The following is a 12585-nucleotide window of genomic DNA, read 5'->3' as shown; positions in this document are numbered from 1 at the left end:
CCACTAGTTGTTTTAAACATTTCTTCTCCCGCTATTACTTGGTTCCAAGTATTCTTGTAAAGTCCCTTCACCATCTCTAAATACTTGCCTCGTATGCCCGTCTGTTCCATTTTTGCCCACAGTCTTTCCCTATTCATTGTGTCAAATGCCTTCTTAAAATTGATGAAAACCGTGTACAGTCTTCCTCCTTGCTGATTTAGCATCGTTCCTGTTATCGTGTTTAGAATAATAATTTTTTTTATTCATCTTTTTTAAATCGTTAAGATATATCCTCTCTTTCATAATTTTATTGGCAGTCGCCTTCAGATTTTTTCAAACCACGTGCTGGCTTCAAGCTCAGAGTAACGAATGACTCGACAGAGCGGCGTCTAGGTTCGTCGCAGTAAGTGAGAACAGGAGCGCCACTCACTTGTGTCACAAATTGACACCAAAGATCAGTGGAGAGAGAGAGAGTATGAGGGAGCGGAACAGTGGCCAGTTAGTCCCTTCACAGCGTGGTGGCGCGCCGTTGATCCACCAATTCACGGCTCGGCCCTGGTCGTCGTCCATTCGCTGCTGTTTCCGGGTGCGCCGCCTCCTGTGGTTCCCAGCACTCTTGTACGAGCGGGAATCTCATCCACTGCGCATGTGCTGGGAAACCTCGTCTTCTTGGTCCATGACGAAACTTCCCATACCATGACGAATTTTGACAGCTTGTTTGTTGTGGGTGGTAGTACCCCCAGATTATACGGATATGTAACAAGGTTTGTTACCAATTAAGGAACAAGTGTAATAATTCAATTGTGGAATACATCCGAGTTTGGCATTTATGCCATGAAGTTGATTCGCTACTCTGGGCTCTTTTGCCAGCGACTAGACAGCCAAGTATACATTTAATATTTATTTTACTCTGTTTTTGTGCGGGGTCTATAATGCCCCGTCATAGTACATATATTTTAACCAAAATAACCCAAATGTTTCTCGTTAAACGAATAATTCATTCTTTTGGTTAAAATTTTCGTTTAAAATATATGTAAATATACTTAACCAAAATTTTCAACCAAAATAACCCAAATGAGACTAGCTAAACAGATAATTCATTATGTTAGTTTGAAATTTTGTTTTAAATATATGTACATATATTTCAACCATAATTTTCAACCAAAATAACCCAAATGTGTCTAGTTAAGCAAATAATTCATTATTTTGGTTTAAAATATATAACCAACATTTTCAAGCAAAATAACTCAAATGAGTCTAGATAAGCAGATAATTCATTATTTTAATAGAAAATTTTGTTTAAAACATATGTAGATATATTACAACAAAAATTTTCAACCAAAATAATCGAAATGTGTCTAGTTAAGCACATAATACATTATTTTGGTTTTATATTTTGTTTCAAATATATGTACATATATTTCAAGAAAAATTTTCAACCACAATAAACCATATGTGTCTCGTTAAGCAGATAATTCACTATTTTGATAATTCATTATTCTTGTTTGAAATATATGTAGATATATTTCAACCAAAATTTTCAACCAGAATAACCCAGATGAGTCTAGGTAAGCGGGTAATTCATTATTCTAGTTGAAAATCTTCTGCGAAAAATATGTACATATATTTCAACCAAAATTTATCACCAAAACAACCCAAATGTGCCTAGTTAAGAAGATAAATAATTATTTTTGTTGAAAATTTTGTTTGAAATATGTGTACATATATTTCAACCAAAATAACCCAAATGTGCCTACATAAGCAGATAGTTCATTATTTTAGTTGAATTTTTTTTTTGAAATATATACACATATATTTGAACCAAAATTTTCAACCAGAATAACCCAGATGTGTCTAGATAAGCAGATAATTCATTACTTTAGTTGAAAATTTTGTTTGAAATATTGTACATTAATTTCAAACCAATTTTTCAATCAAAATAATGAATTATCTACTTAACGAGACACATTTGTTTAATTTTGGTTGAAAATTTTGGCCAAGTGTGCTAAATATGTACATACTAACAGTCTTGCGCGTTTTACGGCGCGCGCTGATTTATCTTTTTTTGAAAAAGAAGAAATCAGAAACCTATATTTTCTATGTTATATATATTTAATGAATGTTTTAAAATATTATTATAAAATAAAAGAAGGCACCAATGGATGAGTTCTGTATCTGAAACTGTAATTAATCTTTGATAATAAGATTTCAACAAATTTAATATTTTTTTGCAGAAAATGAAATTAAACTATTTTATTCCAAATGAGCTTTTTTTATTAAAAATTAATATACATCTTATATTGATGAATAGCATTTATTACAATCTTGTAACTCGCGTTGATGATAATCATATTCTTTAAGGGTGTTGGTTCAATACGACTTTAAATTTTTTTTTAATAGGTACGGATCTGATTCCATATATATTTTTTCCAAAGAATTTGTGAACGAAAGAAAGAAAACCTGTCGAATATCCGGGGTTTTGCAAGATCCTCGGATTAATAAAATGTTGCATAATCAAAGATTTCGTTTAGGAAATGATTATTTTCTCGACAAATATGAATTTTGCGAAAGACAGAAAAAAGCGGGTAGCAGACGGCAGCATTTGAACGATTAGAATCGTTTGCCAGTTTATTTTTTTACTCACAACTCTGACATTATAGAAGAATGGAGTTGCGAAATGGAGCAAAAAGCAGGGAGAACTGACATGCCCTGTCTGTGTTTTCGTAACTCTATTTGAAATGAACCACCAGACCAGCTGTATCTTTGCTGTTACCTTCACTCTACAGGCTCTGATACCGCCGATACAGCTGGTCTGGTGGTTCATTGCAAAAGCAGTTACAAAAACACAGACAGGGCATGTCAGTGATCTCTGCTTTTTTCTTCATTTCGCAACGTATTTCGAAAATTTAGGGATACCATTATCAACACCTGTCACTTTGGAAGAGCCGTTAATCTCTAGAATTCTTCTATTATGTCAGAATTGAGTAAAAAAATAAATTAGCAAACGGTTCTAATCGTTCAAATGCTGCCGACAGCTACCCTCTGGTTTCTATCTTTCAAAAAATTCATGTTTGTTGAGAAAATAATCATTTGCTCAACAAATTTCTTTAACTTTTAATATTTTATTGATCCGAGGATCTCGCAAAACCCATTATATTTGACAAGTTTTATTTCTTTCGTTCACAAATATTTCGGAAAAAATATATATGGAATTAGTGCCGTACCTATTAAAAAAATTCAGTCGTATTGCACCAACATCCTTAAATAATGAACTTTGCATTTTTAAACCACAATTTTTATAAATCAATTCAGAAAAATGTACGCAAGCGCATTATAATAATTAATTACCATATAGGTAGAAAAACACATGTAATAAGCTTGTTGCCACTTGGTAAACTCTCCCCTCAAAATTTTGGTCATGTCTCCCCAATATTAGTTCATGCGTTCAATGTCATAAAAATTTTAGTAATAAGTGTTGCATTATTCCGATTTATAAAAAATCATTACAATACTTTATAAGAAATAACGCGATATCATTACTGTACGAATTTTGAATGCAAGAGTAGATAAATCCTTACAAAGTTGGGAACAAATTAAATTATTGAACGCAAATTTCTGCCAATTGTCGAATCTCGGTCTTAGTTAAGTGTCCCACTTTCACCTGGACTTTCTAGATTAAAGTTTATGAAAAACATCAATACTTTCTTTAAAATTGAACTTATAATTATTATATTTCAAATTACATTGAAATTAATGAAATTCTGTATTAAAAATAACACTTCCAACAATTAAATACTTAAAAACTTATCATGTGGGGTGAAGGTTTTGTGAAAAACGGGGTTTGTGGTGGTAGATAGAGGGTAAAGGTGTTGTTACTGTTTTACAGAAAAATAGTCTTTTGACTTGAAAGTTTAAGAATTGGGAAACTTTTTTTTATTTCCTAACTGACAATTCTTTAGTTGTTGAAAATTCGTCTTTCTAGTTGGAAAATTAATAATTTTAGTTAAAAATTCATCTCTTTGGTTAAAAAACTTACTATTTTTTTGAAAATTCTTTTTTTTCTGAAATAAACTAATTTTTTGTTTGAAAAATTCACTTGTTTACTTTCGATTTGAATTCGAATCTCTTATATAAAATTAATCTTTATGATTGAAAATTCGTTTTCTTATTTTTACAATGCATCTCCTGGCAGCATATGGATTCATTGAAATATCAAATATTACATTTTATATGGAAAATCCATATTTGCAGGTTAAAAATTCAACTACATTTTTGAAAATTTACAGGTTTGTTCGAAAATTCAACTTTTGTTAAAAACTTAAATATTTTGTTAAAATTCTTTTATTTTTATTTTAAGATGTCCACCACTGCGTTTTAATTGCGAATTCTTTTTTTTATGCAACTCTTTTTGGTTAAAGATTAATCTTTTTTGTTTGAAAGTTTGGTCATTCAGTTAAAAATTTATATTTGTGGGTTGAAAATTTAACTATTTGGTTAAAAGTTCAACTATTCGATTATAAATGCAAATATTTCATTTAAAATCAAAAATCCTTAACAAAAACGCTTATACTAAAAGTGAAAAAGTTTAATTTTCAGTTTAAAAAAATTAACGAATTTTCAATTTTTACTCAATTAGTTTAACATTTTACAAAGTAGTCGAATACAACCAAAAAAGAAAAATTGAAAAAATGCAGTCCTCAACAAAGTAGCTTTAACAAAAGATAATTCATAACTGCCAAATTACAGTTGTAGATATTTCAACATTAAATTTTAAAAAGTCTATGTATAAATTTGGGAAGTTTACAAAGACCGAGCGCGAAGCGCGAGATGCATATACGTATTATCGAGCGCGAAGCTCTTGAATGAACAAAAGAAAAAGAAAAATATCTACAAAATTGTTGAGTTTTCAACCCAAAAAGGCAAGTTTTCCAAAAAGTAGTTAAATTTTCTACGAAAATTGATAGATTTTTATGGCGTTCATGTTCAGTAGGAAAATCAATTTTCTACCCAAAGAGGTGAGTTTATAAATAACCAAGAAACAATTTTCAGTGAAAGACAGACAACAAAATTCAACTAATTTATTGAATATTTTCAATAAAAAGCTTTTAAAAACTGTTCGCTTATAGTTTAAAAATCAAGTAATTGGTTGAAAATGCGTCTTTTTTGTAAAACATTAATCTTATTGGTTAAAAATTAATCTTTTGAACATCGATTTTTTGTATAACGTAAAAATAGTTCTCTTAAAATTTAATCTAAAAACAACGTAATTCCCTTAATGATCGATCTTTTTTAGTCAATAATATAAATAATTGTTTAAAAATGTATGGATTTCATTAAAAATTCGTCTTTTTTAGTAGAAAATTAATCTTCTTGTTTGAAAACTCATCTTTTTCAAAATTAATTCAAAATTAATTTATTGAAGTGAAAATTTAACTTTCCATTTTTTATTAAAAAAGTATTGATATTTGTAATCACAATCTGTTTTAGTAGAGAACTCAGATATTTTTTTTATTACACTTTTATAAATTGAAAATTATTTTTTTAGCTAAAAACGGCTCTATCCCATTTTTCGTTAAATATTAAGTTCACTATTGAAGCTTCATCTGTTTAGGTTATAAACGAACTTTTTTGATTGAAAATTCAAATATTGTTCTTCCAATTTCTATTTTTTTTAATATTAATTTCTATAATGGTAAAATATACTTATATTACTTTTGGTTGAAAAATTATATTTTTCAGTCATAAATCATATATTTGTTTGAAACTTTCTATATTTTGTAGAAAATTCGTAATTATTGGTAGAAAAGTAATATCAGAGAGAAACTGAGAGGGAGTTCATTATTAGGCAACACTAATAGTGTATTCTATCGACTCTGCAGGCCTTTTCAGGAACCAGCATCCAACCTTTCACCACCTTACGTATATATGGATTCTGACGCACACAGGCGCAACTCGTTGAGCCATATGTCCAATGTCGATCTTGTTGAAAGGGGACGGATGAGACGGGCCGGGTCCGACTTATGTGGCCTGCAGAGAGGATGTCGGCTTCTAGTGTGTTGTGATTTTATTTTTATAAAACTATGTAATCACATTTCAAGTGGGTCAAGGTAAATTAAATTTAACAGTGTTATTACAATTGCAGAAGAGAAAAGTGCGAAATGTGTTCAAACATTGTAAAACCGCTCACGCAATTTTGACAATTTGCAGGTTATGTTGTTATTTTCTTTCCGACCTGCCAATATTTTGTTTGCTAAATATTTATGTTTTACAGGTCTTTAGTGTTTGCTGATACTATATAAATGAAGTTTACTCTAATTTTAGGTCGCTTTCGCTGTCTCCGGATTCTGAACTTTACAAATATACATATTAGGAACTTGTGTTTCGTAATATATCATTTCTTTCTGAAACACGTATCAAATTTTTATAATTTTTCTTGATACCAAGATCTCTAGAGATGATATTTCTTCTTTTACAGGATTTTAGGTTTAGAGGGCCAAATTTTAATTTGTTTAAATTGCAATGGCACCTTAACAGAATATAAGATTTAAAAAAATCGACAACTGCTATTGCTGAAAAGTTTTTACGCTTTATTGAAAATTAAAACATCAATTGATTTTTGTAATAAAAAATTATCTGGCGGTGCCTCTATGAAGTCAAACATGCTAATAAATAGGTTTCGTGTTTAAGTTAGAATTTTTTTAGAGAGCAAAGGTACAATTTTTTTAAATTCAGGTAAATTTTATTTTAAAAAATGTTTGTTTTGCTTTATACTTTTATCGATGGCAAGCAAGAAGCTGTGCATAAATTACAAGAACTTTTATTCTGAAATTCTGAAGCACGCACCCTCCTTTGTTACGGTCTAAAAGTTTGGATCGCTCTTATTTCACATATTTTTTACCAACTACATTTTTCTTGTGAATTTAGTGAATTAGGTAGGGGAGGATATGATAAAATCGCACTGTTTATCATGAATGAACGAAGTAGTTCAACTTCCAAACAAAGAAAGATTTTAATTTTAAAGAAACAACAGGTGAACTTAATCAAAAAGACGAATTAGAAAAGAAAGAGTTCAATCCTCATCCAAAACAGATTCAAAATTTGATGCGCGTTTGAGAAAGAAATGATATATTACGAAACACAAGTTTCTAATATGTCTATTAGTAAAGTTCAGAATCCGGAGACAGCGACAGACAACTAAAATTAGAATAATCTTGATTTATGTAGTGTCTGCAAACAATAAAGTCCTGTAAAGCATAAATATTTAGCAGAAAAAATATCGGTAGGTCGGAAAGAAAATAACAACATAACCTGCAAAGTGTCAAAATTGCGTAAGCGGTTTTACCACATTTGAACACAATTCGCACTTTTCTCTTCTGCAATTTTAAAAACACTGTTAAATTGAATTCATCTTGAGCCACTTGAAATGCGATTACATAGTTTTATAAAAATAAAAGCAATACACACTAGAAGCCGACATTCTCTCTGCAGGCCACATACGCCGGACGGCCAGCCTCGTGTAAACGCGAAAATGCACGAGTCGGAATCCGACCTCTCCCGACTTCAAGGATGACGATCTAGCTGCTCCTGAAATGTATTATGGTTTCGAAATTACGTGTTACCTTAGAATCATTTTAATCATTAGACTCTTTGTGAAAAGGAAAATATAATTTACTTAATGTAAATAGATATAGGAGACAAGATTTCTGGGTCTAAAATTTTCCAAATTTAGTGCTGCATATCTTAGTGAAATTTTTAGTAAACAATTAATTTTAACAAATAATAAGCGAATTTTCGACCAAATAGTTAAATTTTCAAACTAAGAAGTGATTTTAAAAAATAAATTTTTTAACTTACAATTTTAATTCATACTTCAGTCTGCAGTTGAAAAATTAATTTTTAACCCAAAGAAATGCGAATTTTCAATAGAAGAAATGATTTTTTACCTAAAAAAAGATGATTTTTCAAAGAAGAAAAGAAGAGGAATAATTCGCCGCCAAAGAAGATAATTTTTTAACTGAAAAGGTACATTTTAAAGAAAAAAAAAATGCCAACAAAATTGTGAAATTTCCATCTTTAGAAACAAATTTTAAAATAAAATAATAAGTACTCAGCCAAAAATAGACTAGTCAAAATTTCAGATAAAAAATAGAATTTTCAACGAAAGAAGTTAATTTTCAAGTAATAAAGATTAATTGTTAACAATAAATAGAACAGTTAAATTTCTATTTCAAAAAATTAATTTTGAATAAATAAAAACAATTGAATCTAAAAGAAAATAGTGAAATTTTCGACCAAAAAAATGAATTGAACAACAAAGCGACTAATATTCTTCCAAGACAGATGAAATTTAAAAAAATACATGAAATCTCAACCACATAGTTGAATTTTCAGCTAAAAAGATAACGTCTTAACGAAAAATTAAATAGTTAAATTTTAAGTTAAAAAATAATTATTCACACCAAAAAATCAAAGTTTCAACAAAACGGTTACATCATCAGTTCAAAGAATAAATTGCTAACCAACAAATTTGCAGCAAAAATAGTTTAATTTACAAAAAAAATACTTGAATTTTCAACCATTTTATAACAAAGGAAAAGAATTTTTACCTAAAAATAGTTTTTGAACCAAAGAAATGAATTCTTAATTAAAATAGATGAATTTTGAAACAAAAAGAATAATTTTCTACCAAAAAAGATGAATTTTTAAGTAAGAAAGGTCAATTTTCAAAAAGAAAAAAATAATAAATAACAACAAAAATAGAATTTTGACCAAAACAGTTTAATTATCACCCAAAAAATCCATTTTCAAACAAAAAGAATGGAATAGTTACATTTGTAGATAAAAAATTAAATTTTCTGCAAAATAATTTTGAACCGAAAAAAGCCGAATTTACAACAGAATAGTTAAATTTTTGATAATATTGTCGGTTTTTTAATTAAAAAAGATAAATTTCTAACCAAAAATGGAATGTAATAAATTCGGAGAGAAAATTGAAAAATATTATGCAAAATTTGTAATTATTTTCTTAAAATTTGGAAAATGGTGAAAAATGAAGCCGTCTTGTGCAACTTTGTTGCTCAATTTTTTTTAGGTTTATGTTGGTTTAAAAAATGTTCTTTAAACTTTGAGTAAGTTTAAGGGATATTTAGAAATTTGAAATTGATTGAAAAATAATTAAAACTTGTAAAAATTTGTTAAGAATTTTGTAAGGTTTCACGAAAATAAAAAAAAATTCTTTGAGATTCCTAGGTCTGCCAAGATTAGAATCAGAATTTTTTCAAGATTAATGTAAAAAAGTTTTTATGCTTTTTTATTTTTAAAACTTCCACTTTGAGAGAAAATTAAAAGTTTTTTTAAGCATATCAAAGGATTTCCTAAAATTTAAACGAAGAGTGTAGATCTTTTTAAAGCAAAATGTTTCAATTCGGTGAGATGAATAAATTAAAAAAAATCGAGTAAATTAAAAAAATATTTAGAAGAATGGAAGAGATTCAAATCGAATCGTAAACTTCATTTTTTTTTAGAAATTTAGATTTTTAAAGATTTAAAAAATAAATTTTAGAAGCTTTAATGGAATTTCGAAAGATTTCAAGGAGATAAAACTATTTTTCTTTAAATTCCAGGGGAAAATTTAGAAGATTATACCATAAATCAATTTTTTTACATCTGGTATGATTTCAATAATTATGTATCTTTAATTGACGTCAATTCCCTTACTACTCGCACTTGAGTATCTTGAGGAATTTCTTTTTTGCAAAAAGAAAGTATAAAAGTCCTTTGTTTTTATTATTATTACTTTTCTTATTATTTATTTATTTTACACACACACACACACACACACATTAAATCTTATCAAAATTTAATATAAAATTCTTCAATGTTAAGAATATTTGAATACTACAATTTTTAATGTTGCCAAATTTTTAGAAATAATTTGAAAAATTTTATATATACTTTAAAGTAAACTTTTTTTAATTGCATGCAACTTATTACAAGTAAAAAAATTATATCTTTAAGCATACAGGGATGTATATTTTTTTGGATTTTTCAAAAATGATTTCATTGCTTATTTTGATTGGAAATAATTGAACCTTTTGCAATTAAAATCGGGGATTCCGCCTGAAAAGAAATGTGCTGTAAGTAAATTCAAAAAAATATTCGAATTTTAATTTTAAGGACTGATAATTGCACACAATTTCCAGGCGCATCTTTTTTCTTTCTTCTCTAAGAATTTGTTGGTTCTTCAGTTTTTTGAATAATTAGAAAAGTGTACATTTTTCGAAAACAAATAGTTACCAGTTTTGTTCACTTCAGCTCGTGCTAACTTAGCTCATTTTCATAATTTTTATATTCTGTTAAGACTACGTTAAGTGTCTACATTTTCTGAAATTATCTATAGAAGAAAAACTTAAATACTTTAATAACCATAGAAGTTGTTCATTCTTTTTTTAGCAAATGAAAAAATTATTAAGATGCTACAAAGACTTACCTTTAGAATTGTTTTGTTCTTTCAAAATCATGATATAAGTCTACATAAAATTAATTTTGTTACATTTACTTTAAAATTATTTACAGTTAATTTAAAAGTTTTAATCATTTTTGAAATGTTTCAATATTGTCTAAATACTTCTTAAACTTACTTAAATTTGAAAATGCATCTCTTACACTTACTCAAATTTAAAAGTACATTTTTTTAACCAAAACATACTTTTAAAAAATGTGTAACAAAACTACACAAGAAGGCTGAATAAGAATTATATTCCTTAATTCAAGATGGAAAAAATTCACTTATAATCTTCTAAATTTTTCCTAGGAATTTTAAGAAAAATTGTTTTATCTCCTTCAAATCTTTTTGAATTCCTTTAAATCTTCTAAAGTTTAGTTTTAAAATTTTTAAATATCTAAATTTCTAAAGAAAATTGAATTTAAAATTCGATTTGAATCTCTTCCATTCTTCTAAATATTTCTTGAATTTACTTGTTTTTTTTATTTATTAAGCTTACCAAATTGAAACATTTTGTTAAAAAAATTGTCTACATTCTTTTATAAAAATTTAGGAAATCCCTTAATGTGTTTAAAAACGTTTTTAAATTTTCCCTTAAAATAAATTTCTTAAAATTAAAAATACTCAAAAATTTTCACACGAATCTTGAGAAAGTTCTGTTTTAAACCTTATCAGACCTTCTAAGCCTTCTAATCATTACAATTTTACAAAATTTGTCCTGATTTTCTATTAAATTCAGCAAAATTAAAAATATTTCCTCAAAATCTTCTAGATTCTTCCTTAAAAAATTTTGAAATCATTCGAAATGTATTGAAATCTTTTTAAATAATCCCTTAAAATTTATTTTTCGAAATAAGAAATTATTTTAATTATTTCTATAGGAACCTAAAACAATTTTTTTTCATTTTCGTGAAACCTTACAATATTTAAAAAAAATCTTTAGGACATTTAATCATGTGCGAATCGTTTCAAAATTTGTGAACATCTCTTGAACTCACTCAAATTTGAAAGTATATATTTTAAAACAGCATACTTAAAAAAATTGTTTACCAAATTGTACGAGAAAGCTTGATAAGAATTATGTGACTTAGTTTTTATAAAATTATGTAATATGGCAAAATTGTAAAACTTTGCTTAAAAATCTTGTACATAATTTTGAAAAATGTTAGGAAATAATAAAAAAATTTCATTATTATCTTTTTCCAACTTTCTCTTAGAACTCATTACAGAACAATCATTAAAAATGTTCCCATGAACTTTCATTCTCTTGACACCCCGCAAAATTCAATTTACTTACAAACTCTTAAGAGCCAGTTAGCAGTGTCTCCAGAACGTGGGATTTTTCGGCCCCCACCGCTCTCCCATCAGGCAAAGATATTGTAAACGTAGATGCGGTGCGAGCTTAGTTACCCGCCATAAATATAGACGGCGCGTCCGGCGAAAAAAGTCACTTCCCCTCTACCCACCGCTCCCCGTAAATAGCACCATCCCATATAGTTTGCCAAGAGCCACTTGGAGCGCTGTAAGCAACTCTCGGGCCTCGGCACACCTTCGAGGCGCACTGATGGTAAACTTAGCTTGGACAAGAACTATTTAAATTAAAATTAAATTGCCAACATTTCATAACAAACGTAAAATATCCACGCTTTGTAAGACATGGTTATTTTATTAGATACCAGAGAGAAACTTAAATGTATAATTTATATTTCTGTTTCATATATTTTGTAATATTTCTAAAGTTATTTGATTATTTCCAAATATATCTTTGTTATTTCTCATCTTTTGTTATTCTTTTATAAGTAACAATTTATTTACTTCACCATATTATATTTTTATTCTAACAGATAAAACTTTTAGTGCAATATCTATACATTGTTCTTTAATATTATTAAGTGTTTATTTTTATATTTGTACAAACGCATTTTCTGGTAAAGCTTAGCTTTTCAATTTTCATAACACTCATCCTTGGGAAGGTAAATATAAAAAATAAATACGTTTCCGGTTGAAAGCAAGATCCAGTAGTACAGCTTAAACTCTTTGGAAATTATCTTCTTTGGGCAAAAATTATAAGCCCTTTTTATAAATTATTTTATAAATAGCTG

General features: G+C 28.0%; 1 long non-coding RNA gene across 4 annotated transcripts in view; it reads left to right on the top strand.

Moving 5' to 3' along the window:
- Positions 1 to 703: 703 nt before the first annotated feature.
- The window catches only part of LOC117180814, a 34933-nt gene continuing 23051 nt past the window's right edge, over positions 704 to 12585 (top strand). For all 4 annotated transcript variants that reach the window (XR_004468052.1, XR_004468054.1, XR_004468050.1 and 1 more), the window contains exon 1: positions 704 to 864. This is a non-coding gene — a long non-coding RNA (uncharacterized LOC117180814). The remainder of the gene's footprint in view (positions 865 to 12585) is intronic.

The sequence above is a fragment of the Belonocnema kinseyi genome, chromosome 9 (genome assembly GCF_010883055.1).
Source record: "Belonocnema kinseyi isolate 2016_QV_RU_SX_M_011 chromosome 9, B_treatae_v1, whole genome shotgun sequence".
NCBI classification, from domain to species: Eukaryota; Metazoa; Arthropoda; class Insecta; order Hymenoptera; family Cynipidae; genus Belonocnema; species Belonocnema kinseyi.
The sequence above is the reverse complement of the archived record's forward strand: the minus strand, read 5'-3'. Positions and strand labels throughout refer to the sequence as shown.